Source organism: Loxodonta africana, chromosome 2 (genome assembly GCF_030014295.1).
Source record: "Loxodonta africana isolate mLoxAfr1 chromosome 2, mLoxAfr1.hap2, whole genome shotgun sequence".
In the NCBI taxonomy this organism is placed as follows: Eukaryota; Metazoa; Chordata; class Mammalia; order Proboscidea; family Elephantidae; genus Loxodonta; species Loxodonta africana.
The window spans coordinates 71,817,054-71,835,436 of NC_087343.1; the positions used below are offsets into that span (position 1 = coordinate 71,817,054).

At 39.7% G+C, this 18,383-nt stretch overlaps 1 protein-coding gene and 1 non-coding gene across 3 annotated transcripts in view; both read left to right on the plus strand.

Annotated features, from left to right (window-relative positions):
* Nucleotides 1-18,383, plus strand: part of MAST4 (microtubule associated serine/threonine kinase family member 4) — a 192,278-nt gene that overhangs the window by 18,540 nt on the left and 155,355 nt on the right. The window lies entirely within an intron of this gene.
* Nucleotides 3,781-3,854, plus strand: TRNAI-AAU (transfer RNA isoleucine (anticodon AAU)). The gene has a single exon. It is a non-coding gene; the product is annotated as a tRNA-Ile (tRNA).

Below are 18,383 nucleotides of genomic sequence, written 5' to 3' on the forward strand. Positions count from 1 at the left end.
TGGCTGTTCTCACTTGAATATCAGGCACTGAACCTTACACATCTCCTCTGTAGTTTATTTCTGTGCTCAAATGGCAATTCAGATCAGCATCAATTAACTGTTCAGCATCTGTGCCTTGTCTCCCAACTCCAGTAAAAGTTCCTGAAGAACAAGTACCATTTCCCTTTATTTTTTCTTCTCTTTTAGCACTTACATATTGCACTGTCTAGGCATGGAATAAATGAATTACTGAATATATGAATATCAATGAGGCTGTTACATAAAATCCCTTCAGAGCGTGCTGGAATTCTGGGAGAGTGTCCACATTGTAGTTTTGCTGTAATCTGGCATACTGTATTAGAGAATTTGGTTCTCTTTCCCTTATGGTATTAAGGAGTTTGGTACTACATATTCTAGAAGCTTCCCTTGGGAGAAGCTTTTCATCTGTAATCCTACCACCATTTTTGTTATCTTTCATGTTTGTGATAAGTGAACTCATATACATGTGACTTTGGCAAGTCACCTTAACTCTGATACTTGGTTTCCTTGTCTTTAAGTATGGAAGATAACTGGCAAACCTGTTTTGTGCCTTGAATAAGTGTGAAGCACTTAGGGCAGGTGTAGGCAAACTATGTCCTGCAGGCCGAATCTGGCCCACCACCTATTTTTATACATAAAGTTTTACTAGAACACAGCCACACCAATTCATTTAGGTAATGTCTATGACTGTTGGCACTACAATGGCAGAATTGAGTAGTTGGAATGGAAACCCATAAAGCCAAAATACTTGCTATCTGTCCCTTTACAGAAAAAATTTGCCATCTCCTGGCCTAGAGCAATGGATAGCAAATATAAAACCAGGACACCAAGCCCATCTCCGTTGAGTCGATTCCGACTCATAGCAACTCTATAGGACAGAGTATAACTGCTGCACAGGGCTTCTGAGCTCCGCCTGGTGGATTCAAGCACTCAATATATGTTAATTTTACTTTCTTCCCAACAGTTACTTCAAGTTCAACGTTTCTCTTTAGGGACTCTAGAAAGAAAGATAGCTCAGGTGTGACCTTCTTTAGTAGCCCTTCTAAAGCACCTGCCCACTTCTGCACTGTGGCCAAAGCCTTGAGCCATGGGGCAGGGCAGAGCACATTGAAAGAGGCATCTCCACAGCTCCCACACTCTAATATGTAACATGTCCTGACTTGAATTGGGTGTTGTGCATGTTACAGGAATAGAATTTTCTCTAACCCAGGTGTAAATATGGACATGTTATTCAGATTGGAACATGCCCCTTTCTAGTTTAAATTATTTCTCCCTATATATTACTATGTGTGTCCAGTCTATATTTCTATAATAGCTTCTCAATGCAATGCAACCCCTAAGACTGCGGGATTTTTTCAGTTGTAGATAACACTAAAATGTCACAACCAATTATAAAATCCATATTTAGCAGTGGACCTTCTAAAATCTTAAAGCAGGAGTTTCTGAAATGGCTCTGGGCCATTTGAAAGGGAAAGTTCTCAAAGGAACGATAAGATTATTTTTGCTTGTTTATTTCATTTTGTTTTTGAAGCAACGTGTACTCAGAGTTCTTTAGCAGTTTTGATTAGGACACCCTGGTGTCTAGTAGAAAACTAAGGCCAGGAATAGACTGTGGTATAATGTGCTAGATCAGGGCTTTGTGATTTATTGCCACATTCAACTCCCACGCTCAGTGGGGAGAGAGATGAGGCGCTTCTAAGAACTGCTGAGGGCAATTATACTTGCTTGTTATTTTTTAAAGCACGTTGAGGATTTTTTTAGAATAATAAAGTGATTTTTTTTCCAATACTTAACAGCACTATGTGTCTTTTTAAAAAATAAATATTATGAAGAAGCTATACAAACATGACCTAAAACTTTGTAAAGCCCTCTTAGGCTCTTTCTCTCTGCCCTTCCCTTCCAGCACATTCTGGTGTTTCCATTGCTTCTGTACAGGCCTCTGTTAGCATTTATCTCACCAAGCTGTAATTCTGTGTACTTCCCTGTATTCCCTGCTGAGTATGAATGCCTTGAGGCAGAGACCTTATGCCAGCATAGTGCCTGGCACATAATAGACACTTAATAAAGGCTAATTGAATGAAAGCACTCCACAGTAAGCGTATTCACGCGTATAGCTTTTTCTGTCTTTTGGATTATTTCCTTAGGATAAATTCCCAGAAGAGAGATTTCTAGGCCAAAGTGACGTGAACATGTTTATGAATCTTGATGCATAGTGCCAAGTAGTTTTTATGTCTATGTTAACTTCCAAGTTTGTGACTCTCATATTGCATGGTACATTATTGCTAAATTGTCAGTCTGGTGTTCCATATTTTCTCTAGCAAAAAAAAAAAAAAAATGACAATCTAGGGCACATCATTGCCAGATTCAAATTTGGAATGAACAGTACATACACTTTAGGATGAAACACTTCTAAAAGGATTAAAATCTCTCATGTAGAACTTGGACAATAAGGAAAGAGATGAGCAACAGAGGCGAAATACAGCATGAAAGGTGTTGTTATGGGGTAAATAACTCCTGGGGTTTCATAATTGCTCTGAACTTACATGGTACCGTCATAAATATTTCAAGAAAGCAGTGGATTTTTTTTATTTGCTTATTCCTTTCAACACATTTAATGTTCAAATATGAAACAATACTAAGTGTAAATTGCAGTTAATGTACATTCCAAGGTCTGCTTTTATCAAGGTTTGAAACTGTTTGTGTAATGTATAATGCATTTCCATCTTCAATTGATCTGATTTGTGTGTGTGAAATAAGATTGAGCCTCCATACTGTGACCTTGAGCAGCAGTAGCTTTTTTTTTTTTTGTTTGTTTGATATTTTTCCTTCCCCTTTTTTAGTTTTTTATCCCCTAGTAGAAACCGTGGCATAGTGGTTAAGTCAGCAGTTTGAATCTGCCAGATGCTTCTTGGAAACTCTTTGGGGCAGTTCTACTCTGTCTTATAGGATCGCTATATGATTGGAATCGACTGGACGGCAGTGGCTGTGGTTTTTGGGTTTTTATCCCCTAGTGTTTGACAGGCTTATAAATTACCAATGATAAATAGTCATACCGAACTTTCGGCACAAGTGTGTTACCAAGGAACACATAGAGTCACCTAAATGCCACCTTATACGGTCCTATAGAAAGTTTGGGGGTTGAAGCTGAATAGACCAAAGCAAAAATTTAATTAGAAATGTGTGAGTATTCTGGTGAACAGGAAGGTTCAACAGATATTCATTCTAGTGCTAATGAGATAAAAGTGTTGAAAAACTTTCTACATGCTAGATCTGGCTTTCAAATAACATCCCTAATCTTTTTCAGCAAACTAGAATCAGTAGGCCTTGACCATGTTAGGCTTCTTTTAGGAGAATCTTCGAGAAGCTACTGCGAACAGTTTACAGTAGCACATGACCACGGCTTTGGTCATTTCAAGCCTCAGCAGCTGAAAAGGATTCTATGAGAATGTTTCAATTCTGTGGCACATTTATCAGTATCTAAACCTGCTGTTGGATACCTTGGAAGAGGAGAAGAAACTTCTGGTTCCACGTATACTGATGATAACGAGTGAGTCTAACAAGGGAAGGGACAATGGAACCGAGAGCCCAGTGCCACACAGGGTAACTGGAACATGCTTCCATTTACATGCTCTCTCTTTTAGAAATCCCTGTTTTTACAGCTAGAGTGAGCTGAATGAAGTGATACAGTATGATTAAAGGAGCCCTAAAGTGTGACTCAGGGACTTGTTTCTAGTCAAATTTCTGCCACTAACAGTTGTAGGTGGCCAGTTAGCTCAGCTGGTTAGAGCGTGGTGCTAATAACACCAAGGTCGCAGGTTTGATCCCTGTACAGGCCAAAAATATATGGAAACCCTAGTGGCGTAATAGTTAAGTGCTGCGGGTGCTAACCAAGACGTCGGCAGTTCGAATCCGCCAGGCACTCCTGGGAAACTCTATCAGGCAGTTCTACTCTGTCCTAAAGGGTTGCTATGAGTCAGAATCGACTCGACGGCAGTGAGTTTGGTTTGGTTATTTTTTTTTAACTGTTGTTAGGTGCTGTTGGGTCAATTCTGACTCATAATGACCCCATGTGACAGAGTAAAATAGCCCCATAGAGTTTTCTAGGCTGTAATTTTTACAGGAACAGATCGCCAGATCTTTTCCTGTGGAGCCTCTGAGTGGGTTCCAACTGCTAACCTTTTGGTTAGCAGCCAACTGCCTCACTGTTGTGCCACCAGGACACCTTTGCCCCTAACTAGTTGTATAATAGTGGCAAGACTTACTGAACATACTCAGCTGCTTATCTTTTTTTTTTTTTTTAATTCCCTTGGCAATATGGTGAAGCCTAGGGGGCCGTGTTTTCAGAATAATGTTTTAAAATACAAAATAAGATAAAGTATATAGGATTATAACGGAAACCAATTGTCCTGAAATAGTCATCAAAACATTAAAATTTGTGATATATGTGTTACATTATTAACATATCTGATATCAAGAAATAAAGGTGAGTCTAATAACCACCATAATTTTGAAATGATGATGAGTGTAAATTGTTATCTGAGATATCTCCAACAACTGTAATATGATATGAAAATATGGATTCTATTGGTGGCAGAATTCCAAGTATGCTACTACTACTGTGAATGTTCATACATCAGTGAAATGATACATTTCAGTTTGTGGTTAATGAAAATAAAGATGTAATTTATTTTTATACTATCCAAGTTCATGGAGCCCTGGTGACACAGTGGTTAAGAGCTTAGCTGCTAACCTAAAGGTCAGCAGTTCAAATCCATCAACTGTTCCTTGGAAAGTGTATGGGGTAGTTCTACTCTGTCCTATAGGATCACTATGAGTCAGAATCAAGTCAACGGCACACAACAACAACATCCAAGTTCATGGACCCACTGAAGCCTTGTTCACTGAACCCTTGGAAGTCCACAGACACCAGGGTAGGAATACCTGGATCAGAAGTCCTTGGGAGCTCAGAAAAAGGAGCTGTGGTGGTACAATTGCTAACCAAAAGGTTGGCGATTCAAACCCCCCTGGTAACTCCACGGGAGAAAGATGAGGCAGTCTCCTTCCATAAAGATTACAGTCTTGGAAACCCTATGGGACAGTTCTGCTCTGTCTTAAAGGGTTGCTATGAGTCGGAATAGACTGCAGCAGAGGGTTTGGGTTTTTTGTTTGTTTTGGCAGCTCAGATACTGTGGTGGTGTAAAGGCTGGCCCAGATGACAACTGGAGTTTATCGTGACACTGACTCTGGGATATGGTGCAAATAAAGGGATGTTATGCTGGAAGAGTGACCTATGATTCACCTGGCCAGGAAGTAACCAGTTGGAAATGTGCTGGGTCTTCACCAGTGACTTTTACCTAGCATATATCTATGAAAGCCCAGGGGTATATTCAAACAAACGGATAAAACAACAAAAACAAGAGAATGATAGAGATGATTCTCACCCTGATCAGGCAGTCTCATTTGCCTTTACCAGTTACCCGTTCTGACTCATGTCAACCCCATGTGTGTCAGAGTAGAGCTGTGCTGCATAGATCTACATTTTCATGGCTGTGACCTTTTGGAAGCAGATCGCCAATCCTTTCTTCTGAGGCATCTCTGGATAGGTTTTAGTTAGTAGCTGAGCTCTTAACTGTTTGTACCACAGGCGCTCCATTTGCCTTTGGAGAGACTCAAAGGCCAGAGGAGCTGACCCTTCCAACTAGGAATATGGCTGTGTCCCCTTCTGTATGAGTAGTAAGTTGTGTCCTTCACTCACATTGAAGGAGCCTGTGTCCCTCGCCATCTTGCCATCAGTAGCATCACCATCCCTTTGTCACAACCGCACACCTTTCCTAATTAAGTACGGCCACAAACATACAAAGATTGTGTACGGTACCTGTCCATTTACCGGACTTGAATTGTATTGCCCAGTTGGGAAGCAAAACCTTTGAAATGTTAACAAGTTAAGGAAAAATAACATCTGCCACTGTTAAAGTAGTTTTCTTTCCTGGAACTTGTAAGTGTTTTAATGATCATGGTCTAAGTACATCCTGAATAAGAGGAGTAAAAAAATTAAAAAAATTTTTAATAAGAGGAGTAGGAAGCAAAATTTGTCATCACCATTTAGAAAAGGGAACTCATTTCTTCTTCTCACCTACCTACCACCTTCAACTTTGCATTTTGGAGTGAAAATTGTTTTTGTTAGAGGGCTATGAATGACTTTAAATGTCACGCCCCTTGCCTGTTACAACATCCTCTCACAATATTATACCAGTTGCCATCGAGTCAATTCTGACTCATGGTGACCCCATGTGTGTCAGAGTAGAACTGTGTTCCACAGGATTTTCAATGGCTGATTTTTTAGGAGTAGATCGCTAGGCTTTTCTTTTGAGGCACCGTCTGGTTGGACTCGAACCTCTAACCTTTCGACTAGCAGCCCGAGCACGTTAACTGTTTGCAGCACCAAGGGACTTCCTCACAATGTTATCCATTTCTAATGGAAAGGGACATCCTTTTTGGCTTTGCAATTGCTCTATAAATGCCTCTAACTGTACTAACCTGAATACAAACTCTTAGCCGAGGAGAGTGAACAGTGGAGCAAAGTGTTGAGATTTAATATGTCCCTCTGCTTGTGAAAGATAATTCATACAACCATAAGGAGAATGGTTTGTAAACATAGAATTGTTTTTAGATTAAAAGATCCTCAGCCAAGTTAGATAGGAAGTTTGAAGCATAGGCTGTAAGCAGTTTTTCCTCCTTGGCTGCTGCTGTGGATCATTCAGTACTGTTTATTGACTCTTCTAGAGTTTGCATACAATTTTCTGTCCTGGTAGTTTATGCTAATCATCAGGAAACAGACTAATTGTAAATCAGAGCCCCTTAGGCACATTTTTTTTCCTCCTGTAATACTTGAGACCACAGAATCCTGTTCAAAAGAGATGGAAAATACAATCCATCATTTTTTAGTGACTCACGGAGCTGACACAGACCTGGATGGCAAGGACTGCTTCCCACCTTATCTTTGTGCTTCACCTTGTATTTTAATTCTGAATGCAAATGCAAAACTCTCTCTGAAAAGAAATCGGGTTTAAATTAGCCAGTTACCTTTATTTGTGAAAATCTAAGTATATCATGCTAAAGAGGGAAGGTAGAATATAATATATTCTATTTTAATGTTTTTGCATAAGATTATTAAAAGTTATCTTCATCAGGAGGGTGTGTTTATGTAATTATTGTAAATTATCAGAATTATTACTAGAAGATGTATAAGGATATTATCTACATTTTAAATGATACGATTCAGGTAATTAGCATAGAACACAGCAGTTTTTTACTTTAATTTTGTGCTAAAATAGGTGACTTGATCACTGTTCACACTTGTAGAACAGAACTCATTGAAATATGTACTTAAAAATAGATAGTAAAATATATGTGTCTTGTCCAGTAGCTCATATAGATGTGCTTTATTGCCATCAGAGTTCCGACTATGCCATGGAAGCAATGTCGACTCTAGCCGTATATCATATTCCTGCATATGCCCACAGACAAATATAAATATATATTGTCTAGAGGGGCTGGTGGTACCTCATGGTACAAATGCAGAAAGAAATACCATTTAGTGAATGGAGTCTTAGACATGGTGCCTGGGCACAGTTGTCTTTAACCATGGAGCTACATGAAAGATAGGGGAGCTTCCTTCTAGTTTTCTTTAAATAATTCCAAATAAAAACTTTAACCTCCAAATGAGAAGTAGAAGTTCTATATTCTCTAAGAATGGTAAGCCTTTTCCCTATAAGAGTTTTCAGTCTAAAAAAAAGGGTTTGTGGATTGTCAATGAGTAGAGAGTTGGATGAAGAAGGAATTGTTTGGGTCCTAGTCTGTTTCGAACAACTCAGATATGAAATATCTTTACTTCCTGGATGCCACCCTTTAGGGTAAGATCTGTTGTTACATCTTAACACTTCACCTCTGAGTTTAAGACTGCTTGCTGAGAATGAAATCTTTCCCAGTGGCTCCCTAATATCTGAAACTGCACAGATACACACACACATACATATAATTCAAAGGTTTTTTTTCTTTTTACCTCTGTGAAAATACCCCTGAGTAAGTTCAGATGGTCAGTCTCATCAGTCATTTGCATCTCATTTGACTTCCTCAGGGTGAATTTTATTTGAGGGAAGACCAAGAAGATAAGGCTAAAGCAGGGAAGATTTCACCTAGGAGATGAGGCTTGGAATGTGGAACTGAGTAGCCTGCTTTTTACCCTCTGCTTTTATCCAGAACCCTGATTGCATAGTGCTTAAGAGCTCAGCTGTGAGCTAAGAGGTTGGCGGTTCAAATCCACCAGCTGCTCCTTGGAAACCCTATGGGGCAGTTCTCCTGTGTCCTATAAGGTCACTATGAGTTGGAATCAACTCGATGACAATGGGTTTTTATTTGTTCATTAATTAATATTAGTTGCGTACCTTCTGTGTGTCAGGAATTGTGCTGTGCACTGGGGAGACAGTGGTGAAACAGCTTGCAGTTTTGTGGGGAATGTGGTGGGAGTATGTATAAGGACAGGAAACACTAAGAATTAACAACATTGTGCATGACCATGCAGTGGTAAGGGGAGTAGAGAGGGCACTGAGAGCATTCAGGGAACACTTAACTGGGACACGTTGGCTGTCACAGAAGGAAAATAGATCGGCCTGTGAAAGAGGGGTCAATGAATGGTGTAAGAGAGTATTCCAGACAAAGAGAACAAATAGCTTTACAAAGAGACTTGCGAATGGAAATTGAGGAGAAATTCAATTAGAGTGATAAAGCTATGGCTGCTAACCAAAGGGTCGGCAGTTCGAATCTGCCAGGGTTCCGAATAAAAGCAGAGGGTGAAAAGCAGACTACTCAGTTCCACACTTCAGGCCTCATCTCCCAGGTGAAATCTTCCCTGCTTTAGCCTTAACTTCTTGGTGTTCCTTCAAATAAAATTCACCCTGAGGACGTCAAATGAGACGCAAATGACTGATGAGACTATCTTAACTCACCCAGGGGTATTTTTATTTTCACAGAGGTGAAAAGAAAAAACCTTTGAATTATATGTATGTGTGTGTATGTTTGTATCTGTGCACTTCTACAGGGTCGCTATGAATCAGAATCAACTCGATGGCACTGGGTTTGTTTTTTTTGGTTTGGAGGTTTACTCTGTGGGCAGGAGGAACCACTGCCCGTTGGAAAGATACCTGGCAATGGAGGATGAATTGGAGTTGGGCAAGGAGGAAGCTAGGATTCCAGTTAGAGCAAGTGTCACAGGCATCCAGGCCAGAGATGGTGACAATGCCACAGCCAGGTTGGCGGAGTGAGAGTGAAGGGAAGAACTCAGGAGGTGGAATCTCAGGACCTTATGACTAATTGGATGGTTAGATTGAGGAAGAATCAAGAGTGAAGGTTTGTGCCCTATTTCTGCTTTAGGTTATTAAAGGACTGGTGCCAGTCCCTGAAATTGGGGATATAGGAAGCAGGACAGATGGTAGTGAACAGAGTAACCTCATTTTGGGACTCATTGAATTGGAGACTTCTGTAGACATCTGAGTAGTGATGTGCAGCTGACAGTTGGGTATGTGGATTTAGAGTGTTGGAAAAGTTCTGGGCGGAAATTAAGAGCCATCCATATAAAGATTAATGAAGAGTGCCGAAGTTAATTGGTGTTGAATATTTCTCTTTCAGGAGCCTCAAGTACTTAGGGCTGCTTAGATCTAGGCACAAAATGAGGTTTTCTAATCTTTCCAGTTCTCTGTGTTCCCAAGAGAAATGGAGGTAAGGGTAGAGAGATGATTCACACATGGTTTAAATAGTGTTTTCTGTTTCTAGAGTCATGTACTTATATTTTTCATAGGCATATATGCTTTCTTTTTTTTTGGTGTTTAAACATCTTTTATAATAGCAGGATCAGATACCTGCTGACGTTTTATCATACTTCTAATATTTTCCTTACAGTTAACAGTATATCGGGGGACCTTATCATCCTGTACATTACATCTCTAAAGAAAAGGAAATGAAGATGGAGGGGGTGATAGGAATTGAGTAGGAAATCTGAGTTGCAAAATTCTATGGCAAGGAGATGGTGTTTTTTGATTGCTGGGTTTTGTTTTGCTTTTTCACCCTATTTTTCTTGACAAGAACAAAAAGCAGTTTCCATTAAGTAAATCCTCCGTTGGCAGCATGATCTTTGTGACCATGTAAAGTAAAAATGAGGTGGACACAATGGTAGAAGTTTTAGAAGGAAAGCATGCTTTCTCAGATGGGGAAAAGGGTAAGAGGAAGGAAAAACAAATATGAGCTCATTCTTGTTGAGTTTACAATCTATTAACCACATCATTGAAACGTCTATGTCTGTGGACTGAATAAGTTTATGCTATGTATAGTTCTGTACAAAGTTGATCCTAATTAATCTGAAAATAAGACTCAAATAATTTTTAGACACTTTAAAGTTCTCAAAAATATATATTGCAAAATTTCATGTAATGAAATTTTCTATTTAAATGAAGGAATATGAGCATGTTTAAAGTTAATATTTACCAAGATTTTACATGATTCAATGTGAAGTGTTATGTATATTTAGAAATGTCCAGGGAAGTATAAATCCAAACTCCAAATTAAATATGTTTTTTATTATCTAAATATTTTGGATACAAAAAGCAAAACCAAAAAAAATCCGTTGCCTTCGAGTCGATCCTGACTCCTGGCAACTCTGTAGGACAGAGTAGAATTACCCCACAGAGTTTCAAAAGAGCAGCTGGTGGATTCAAATTGCCAGCCATCGCAGTGGTTAAAAGCTTGGCTCTTACCGAGAGGTCAGCAGTTGAATCCATCAGCTGCTCCCTGGAAAACCTATGAGGCAGTTCTACTCTGTCCTATAGGGTCGATATGAGTCAGAATTGACTATATGGCAAGGGTTACATTTATATTTTGGATAGATGTGGATAAATGATGTCTTCATTTAACAGATACACTCACTCCTCACCAACATAGTTAGGTACCAAAGATCAAGTTATTAAACAAAATTGGTGTTATGTGAGAAGGAGGAGAAGGACACAGAGGAGGCCCGGCGCTGGACTCTCAGAACTGCTCTGCCCCCTGACACCGCTGTGCTCTGGACCGCAGGGTCTTTGCCATTGGGGCTGGCTCTTGAGTGGACCTGCAGCCGGCAGCTGGACTAGAGGCACAGTTGGTGGCTCTGGGGCTTGGGCAACCAGCGGGGCTGGGGGTTTAGATGGTCCGTGGGGTTGCTGCCCATACCCATGTTCCCCACAGTCACCCTCTCTGCAGCCATAGCTGCCTGCTGCCACTCCGAAGGCCAGGGAGGACCCTGCGGAAATGAGCGACACACAGCTGGTCCTGGAGAGCTTGGAATCCAAGGTTGAGAACCTAGAGGCTAGCAGCTGCTCAGAAGAGGAGCTCAGCAGCCCAGGCTGTGAAGGAGGAGGGGGCTGCCAGCTTCTGGTACAGCCCACAGGCCCCAAATTACCTCCAGTATCCTTCCCATTTCAGGACTTGGTCCCTCCAGGGTGCTTGAGGAGAGAGGAGCAGCAGCAGCAACCTTCCCTGCCCCTGCTGCCTCCTGGGCCCTCTGGCCACCTTTTAAAAAGGTGCCCTCAAAATCTGCCTCAGTTGCCTCTTTCAAAGGAAGAGCTGCAAGGGTGGCTCTGGTGGTGGGGGTGAGACCAGAAAGAGGCCTTTGGAGAGCTTGCTGCCTCGGTTGCAAGCCTGACACACTCGGGTAGCTCTGGTGGCCAGGAGCTGGCCTGGGGAGGAAACCCAGGTTAATGTGCAAAACACTTGGATAGCAGATTTTTTACTATTGTTGTAAATGCGAAATGTTGGATAACAAGATATTGGATAAGTGAGGAGTAGGTGTAGTTTCCTAGGGCAATGCAATATAAAAGTTCTATAATTAATTTAATAATATCATATGATAAGGAGTCCTGGTGGCACAGTGGTTAAACCACTTGGCCGCTAACCAAAAGGTCAGCAGTTTGAACCCACCAGCAGCTCCACGGGAGAAAGATGTGGCAGTCTGCTTACAGCTTTAGAAACTCTACGGGACAGTTCTGCTCTGTCCCATATCTCCTTTGCTTCACAGTCTGACAGGCAATATCCAGTGGCTTAGAGTTGTTTTCTTTTTGAACATTGGCTTAAACTGGTGAATACCAAGTGGGAGCTCAGAGATGACTCTCTGGTGGTAATTGGATAGCATTCGTAAAATGGTATATTCATCAGTTCAGTTCTTGATGAAGAAAACATAGCACTGGTGGCAGGAATAGATTGTCTGGGTGACTTTTCACTTATAAAAAAATACCTTTTTATTTCTATAAATCATCATTCTGGAGCAAGCTAGAGGCAAATTGGCCCGAGTCCCAGAGATGATATTTGGAATATGACTTGTTTTGTATATAGTAATGAGATTGTGCTTTTAATTCCCTCCATTCTATTTTGTAGTTTCAAGAGTCTTAGTTTGAAACATTAAAACTCTATGTGCATTATACATTTGGAGCACTGAATGTCTTCTAAATGTTCTGTACCTCAGCACTTTCCTATCTGGGATGTTTGTTTCATTTTCTTACACTGTCTCATTTTATAGAGTACTAGGTATCTCAAGAGCTATATTTTGTTATATTTGTTTAGTATATTAGTCCAGTAAAGCATTGTGCTAAAGAGGCCAAGGTCATGGGTGTTGATCCCATGCCAGTCTACTTGTGCAGTGAATTTTATTTTTTCTATAGCTTCCACTGATGCTTCAGAACTAACTGATATTGTTGGACTGCTTTTGTTCAAAATATAGATGACTCTGCCTAACTTATTAACTTCACTGGAAAAAACATAACTGATGTCCATTGGGTGAACTCCTAAATGTGGGTAATTCTTTTTCCTGTGTGAAGGAAAGCATTTGCCTTCATCCATAGAGGATCTCCCAGTGGAGTAAAATTTATGTATTTATTCAACAGCCTTGTTTTAATATAAGTTCCTGTTGGGCGGAGACCATCAGTCTCCATAGTATTACCCCATCCTGGTGTCCTCTGCAGGGACACAGAACCTGTCAGCTCCCTCACTGCTCCAGGAGAAAGCACTGGGCATTTTCCAGAGTAGATGGCAGAGGAGGGTCATCTCTTGTCACCTCTTTAACCTGAGTTATTGCCCTTGAATTTTTTAATAAGGACAGATTTTTAAGTTCTGTCTGGGGACTGAGGGCTCAGATCATTCGTGCAGTGAACTTTGAATAAGTTGGAAAGATTGGCTGGGCCCTATTATCATAATGGATGGCAATTATTTGACATTTACAATGGTATGCTCCATTTGCACTAAAATATGTGAAACTGTATTTAAAAATAATTTACTAGTTTTTTCCTACCAAACCTAAAATAGAGGTTATTTGCATTCACAGTTAAACACCGAAAAACTACATATAGACTTAGTGAAGATCTGTGGAATCTATGCCAATTGGTACAGCCACACTGAACCTGATTGAGCTGCTCTGTCCCACATACCTAAGATCTAAGTTGTTAACGTTTCTAAATGCACAAGGAGTTTTTATCCAGAGTATATTTTTGGTCAGGCTTGTTGACCTTACTGCCTACTAACTTGTTTACAGGTCAGGAGAGTGGTTGGTTCACCCTGCCGAGTCAGTTTTAATTCCAGGGGCTTTCGTTAGAGCACTAATTTGTACAGCTCTTCCAGGTGGAGAACTAGATCACTGGTATCCTTTGCTGCCCATGATACATGTGGAAATGAGTCAGTGGAAAATTCACTTACTCAGGCTGACCTACTTCTGTCACTTGCATTGAAGGTATGCTTATTTGTCAAAAGCAATCTGTCATCCTTCCAAAAACTTTTGCTCCATTGCCGCTTTAACCCTTTAAGCTTATAGATTCTTTTGGAATATTTATAGTTGCCTAAATCATGTTATAAATTATCCTGTTATCTCATGTAATCAATTTATAGATTCAGCTCCTGAGGGCAGGGAAGGAATCTGACTTTGTATAGCTCTCAACACAGCTTGACCCACAATCACTGCTTTCTAATAATGATTGTAACATTTTTAGGTGTAACTGTCAAATGGAAATTTTACTAATTTAAGAGATAGGGATTTTTTTTTAGGACAGGGTTTATTATGATCAACCTCCCCTCCCCATTTTCAGCAAAACTTTTACTTTATTGTTTTTATTAGCTTATTCTTACTTATAATTCACTTATTCAACAAGATTGTATCAAGTGCTCCTTTTTTTTTTTTTTTTTTTTCGGTTATTGCACTGGGGTCACAAAAAGACTAAGAGAAATGCTTGCCTGCAAGGAGTTTACAATCTCTAGTAGAAGAGCTACAAGGGGTCAGTTTAGAACAGTTTTAAACACCATTTTTCATGTGGGGATATGCAGAATATTCTACACCAAGACCAAAGTAAGGAGTATCTCTTACCAAACTTTGTCTGCTCTTAGTATCAAAATCTTGTCCCTGGGGGTTTACATATTTCTTAAAGTCGTATATGGTGGTGTGTGGAATGTTTATTTACCTTAGGACTTTATGTAAATGATGAAAGGATTTATTAAGAATAACAGATTTCTAAAGTCTAGAAAACAAGAATGATATGTATTATAGCATATATTTTAAGTGTAAATACACAGACACACATATGTATAGCAACTACAAATAACATGTAGTAGCCCAGATTTGTTGATGTTTATTTCATGCCAAATATTGTACAGCCAAGAAAGTATCAAGAGTGATACACCATATTTACACCTATTCAAGATGAATTCAGCCCAGCATTACTTAAGATGATTATTTTATGTCTTAGAGTTATATATAAATATTTTGTTATACTTTTTGTCTTGGCCTAGCCATATTTTAAAAGACTTTCAGATTAGGCATGAAAATACTTAATTATGGAAGAATTAAGTGGAAAGCAGCATTTGATGAATAGAGTAGAATTCTTTTGGAAACCCATCTCATGCTTGGTGATTAATTAGTTCTTACTGTGAACAACTCACCCTTAAAAAAAGAAAAGGAAAAGCTCTTTCTAACTTGATAGCACTTTTTAAAAAAAGTGGCAGTTATTAATAATAAAATAACAAAGTGGAATTTTGTTCTCTGCTAACTGATACTTGTGAGCATTACTTTATTTGGGTCTTAATTTCTTCATAGTTTTTTTTTTTTTCCAGCTTGTGGCAGATACGTCTCCTTCTGGGGAGACGAAGTAGGCAGAGAAGAAAATAATTCAGGGCCAGGTTGAGCTAGTTTGTCTTGGTGTATTACAACACAGGCATGGTTTATATTCTAGAAAATATCCTGTGCTTTTAAACTAGTAAACAGAAGCTCCTGGTCAGAGTCATAGGAGAAGCAGCCACTTCTAAAGTAACGGAGGGCTAGTTTGCATCAGTTAAGCTGTTCCAAATGCTGAAGCAATGGTGTGTGGTGCCCTCTGAATTTTGCCGCAGTAGAACCATCTCAATTTTGCAATATGGTAAACTGATTAACTTTGGCTCTTGTGGAAAGACAGTCTGCTTGTGTTCATCTTCTCATTAAAGTTGTTTATCTTTGCTTTTGCAACCATTTTCTCTAATAAGTTTTAGAGGAAAGTATCAGTTTATTGTCAAATAATAATGGCACTGTAAATCTGCACTTACATATACCATTTATTTGTAGATGCACATAAGCTATGAAGTCTGAGAACAGGATTTTAAACTGTGTTACCTTTTGCTGTGGTGGTGTTAGTTGCCATCAAGTCATTTTCTACACATAGTGATGCCATGTGTCAGAGTAGACCCGCCCCAGAGGGCTGTCTTGGCTGTAACATTTATAGAAGCAGATCATCAGGTCTTTCTCCCAAGGAGCTGATGGGTGGGTTTGAACTGCCAACCTTTTGGTTAACCCTGTTTATGTATTTGGTCCTCAAGGAAAGAGGCCCCGTAATGGCATCTTACTTTTCACAGCTAAGCACATTTCAAACAAGAGATTAGAGCGTAAGCCAGTTGGCCAGTTACTTAAGCATGTATTCTTATCTGGCTTTGTGAGATCTCTTATTTAAAACAGTTTACCTAAAAGGCTTTTTTATATCTTTTGTTTAGTGTCATCACAAGCCACACCTAGAGAATTTAGAATTGTTCCTTAGAGCTTACTCAGACGTTTTCTACTAAGCTGTCTTTATATCAGATTTGAGAAGCAATATATCCTTTCCGGGTGCTGAACTCCTAACATGATGATTAAAATGCTTTCTGTCAGTCCAGAAACATGGCATTTCTGTAACCCTTGGAAAGGCTCCAGAGGGAGATGGATGGGGGTCCATACCCAGTGATGATACTTTTGAGTGTGGGAAGGGGGGAGGCCTACTTAAGATAACCACAATGTCCCTGGTTATCCTAATTCTCTCTGGTGCTGGATTCCTGATTTACATTTTTTTTTTTTTTTCTGTCAGTTCTTTAGTGTGGTCTAGGTGACCTTCCTGAAATCTTAGGAACTGTAATTATCAAGTGATTCATTCCATATCACTAACCCCAATACTGAGAGCTTTATGCTTTCTTAACTCATAACAGTGTGATTGTAGTTACACTCAGCATTGAAGCTTCAAATTTGTAAATTCTCTGCAAATTGAATGTGAGACATGTTATGTTCCAAATGTAATTTGGTAATCACCGCTGTAATATAAATTCAGCAATTAAAGCTCCAAAATGAGTGAACATATTTAACAATAAGTACTGGGAAAAGATGATGTCCGTAGAGTTCTTTATTATTTTAGAGTAGCTGGATATATCTAGGAGCCCTGGTGGTGCAGTGGTTAAAAGCTCAGCTACTAACGAAAGGTCGGCAGTTCAAATCCACCATCCACTCCTTGGAAACTCTATGGGGCAGTTACTATGTGCTGTATGTGGATATTCTAAAAAAATGGAGTCTTCATTTATAAGTGTACTTACTTAACTCTGGATTGATTTAAAAACTAAAAAAAGAAGTTCATCTGAAGGCCTACTGGTTTAGAGTGAACTGTTGAGTTCACCCGAGTTCATTTTCAAGCTTCTGCAACTCTAGGGTTGTACATGGGATTTTTATTGACACTATAAGCCAAGGAGACCTTTTGCTTTTGGCTTTGCTATTTGTCGATTTGACTAAGCCTGCGAAAGTCTGGCAGAATCTCTCCCACATCATTAATAAGCATTAGAATTGGGCCTGGCCAGGCGTCGATTAGCAGTACTGTGACTGCACAACCAGCAGCCATTGATTGTAATGAAAGGGGCACAAATAGTCCCTTCCGTTAGCAAACTGTATGATCAACATTCTCTGCTGTGTTTCTGTGTTCATGCTGTAAGTCACGTTTTGAGGAGAGATGGGCTTTTGCTAAAGATGGTCCGGTGGTAGAACTCTCTTCTTCCAGGCAGGAGACATGGATTTGAGTTCTGGCCAGGGCGTCTTATGCACAACCACCACCTGTCTGTCAGTGGAGACTTGTGTGTCGCTAGGAAGCTGAACAAATTTCAGAAGAGCTTTCAGACTAAAAAATATGGCAGTCCATGGTATATTCGGTATTCTTAGACGACGCCATAATGTGTGTGGAGAGTCGATGGTAAATGCGCTTGATTATAAACAAAAAGCTTCCACATACAGGAGGCATTTAGTGGTAGCGTGGTTGTTGACTGATCTCAGGAAACGAGATCAGTAAGTGCCAAGCAGAGAGAGGTTGCTGTCTGAAACGTTGTACAGCTTTTCAGTTCTCAGAGGGGAAGTCTTGTCCTTCTCAGTCTCAGTCGTTGCACCTCCTTGAGCCATCCTTTCTTCCCTCAGTTCTGGACTTTCTCATCATTTGATTTCAGGCTAGTATGACTCAGACAGAACTAGGTCTTTACTGTGGGGTAAAAAAAAAACCCAAAAAACCTTGTTGCCATCGAGTCAATTCCAGCTCACAGTGATAGAGTAGATCTGCCCCATAGGGTTTCCAAGGAGCACCTGGTGGACCGGACCTTTTGGTTATCAGCTGTAGCTCTTACCCACTACACCACCAGGGCTTCCATTTTTGTGGGGTAGATTTTTTTAAAATACAGGTAGTCCCTGATTTACGAAGGTATTCCTCGACTTACATACAATATATTCAGGTTTCGAGGAACAGCACTTAGGACTGTCCATTATTTTTTTTTTTTGTACATGTTATTGTTAGTAATATGTACTACATACAATGTCTGGGTTTTTTTAAATACATGTTGTTAGTAATATGTACTATATACAATGTTGCTGTCAGTAATTTGTTGATATTTTCATTCTCAGATGTAATGTTTCCAACTCCCCAAAACAAAGATCAGATTTATAAAGATACTGATAATAAAAGGTAATAATAATGAAAACTAGAAAAAAAATGGTATTTTACTTACAT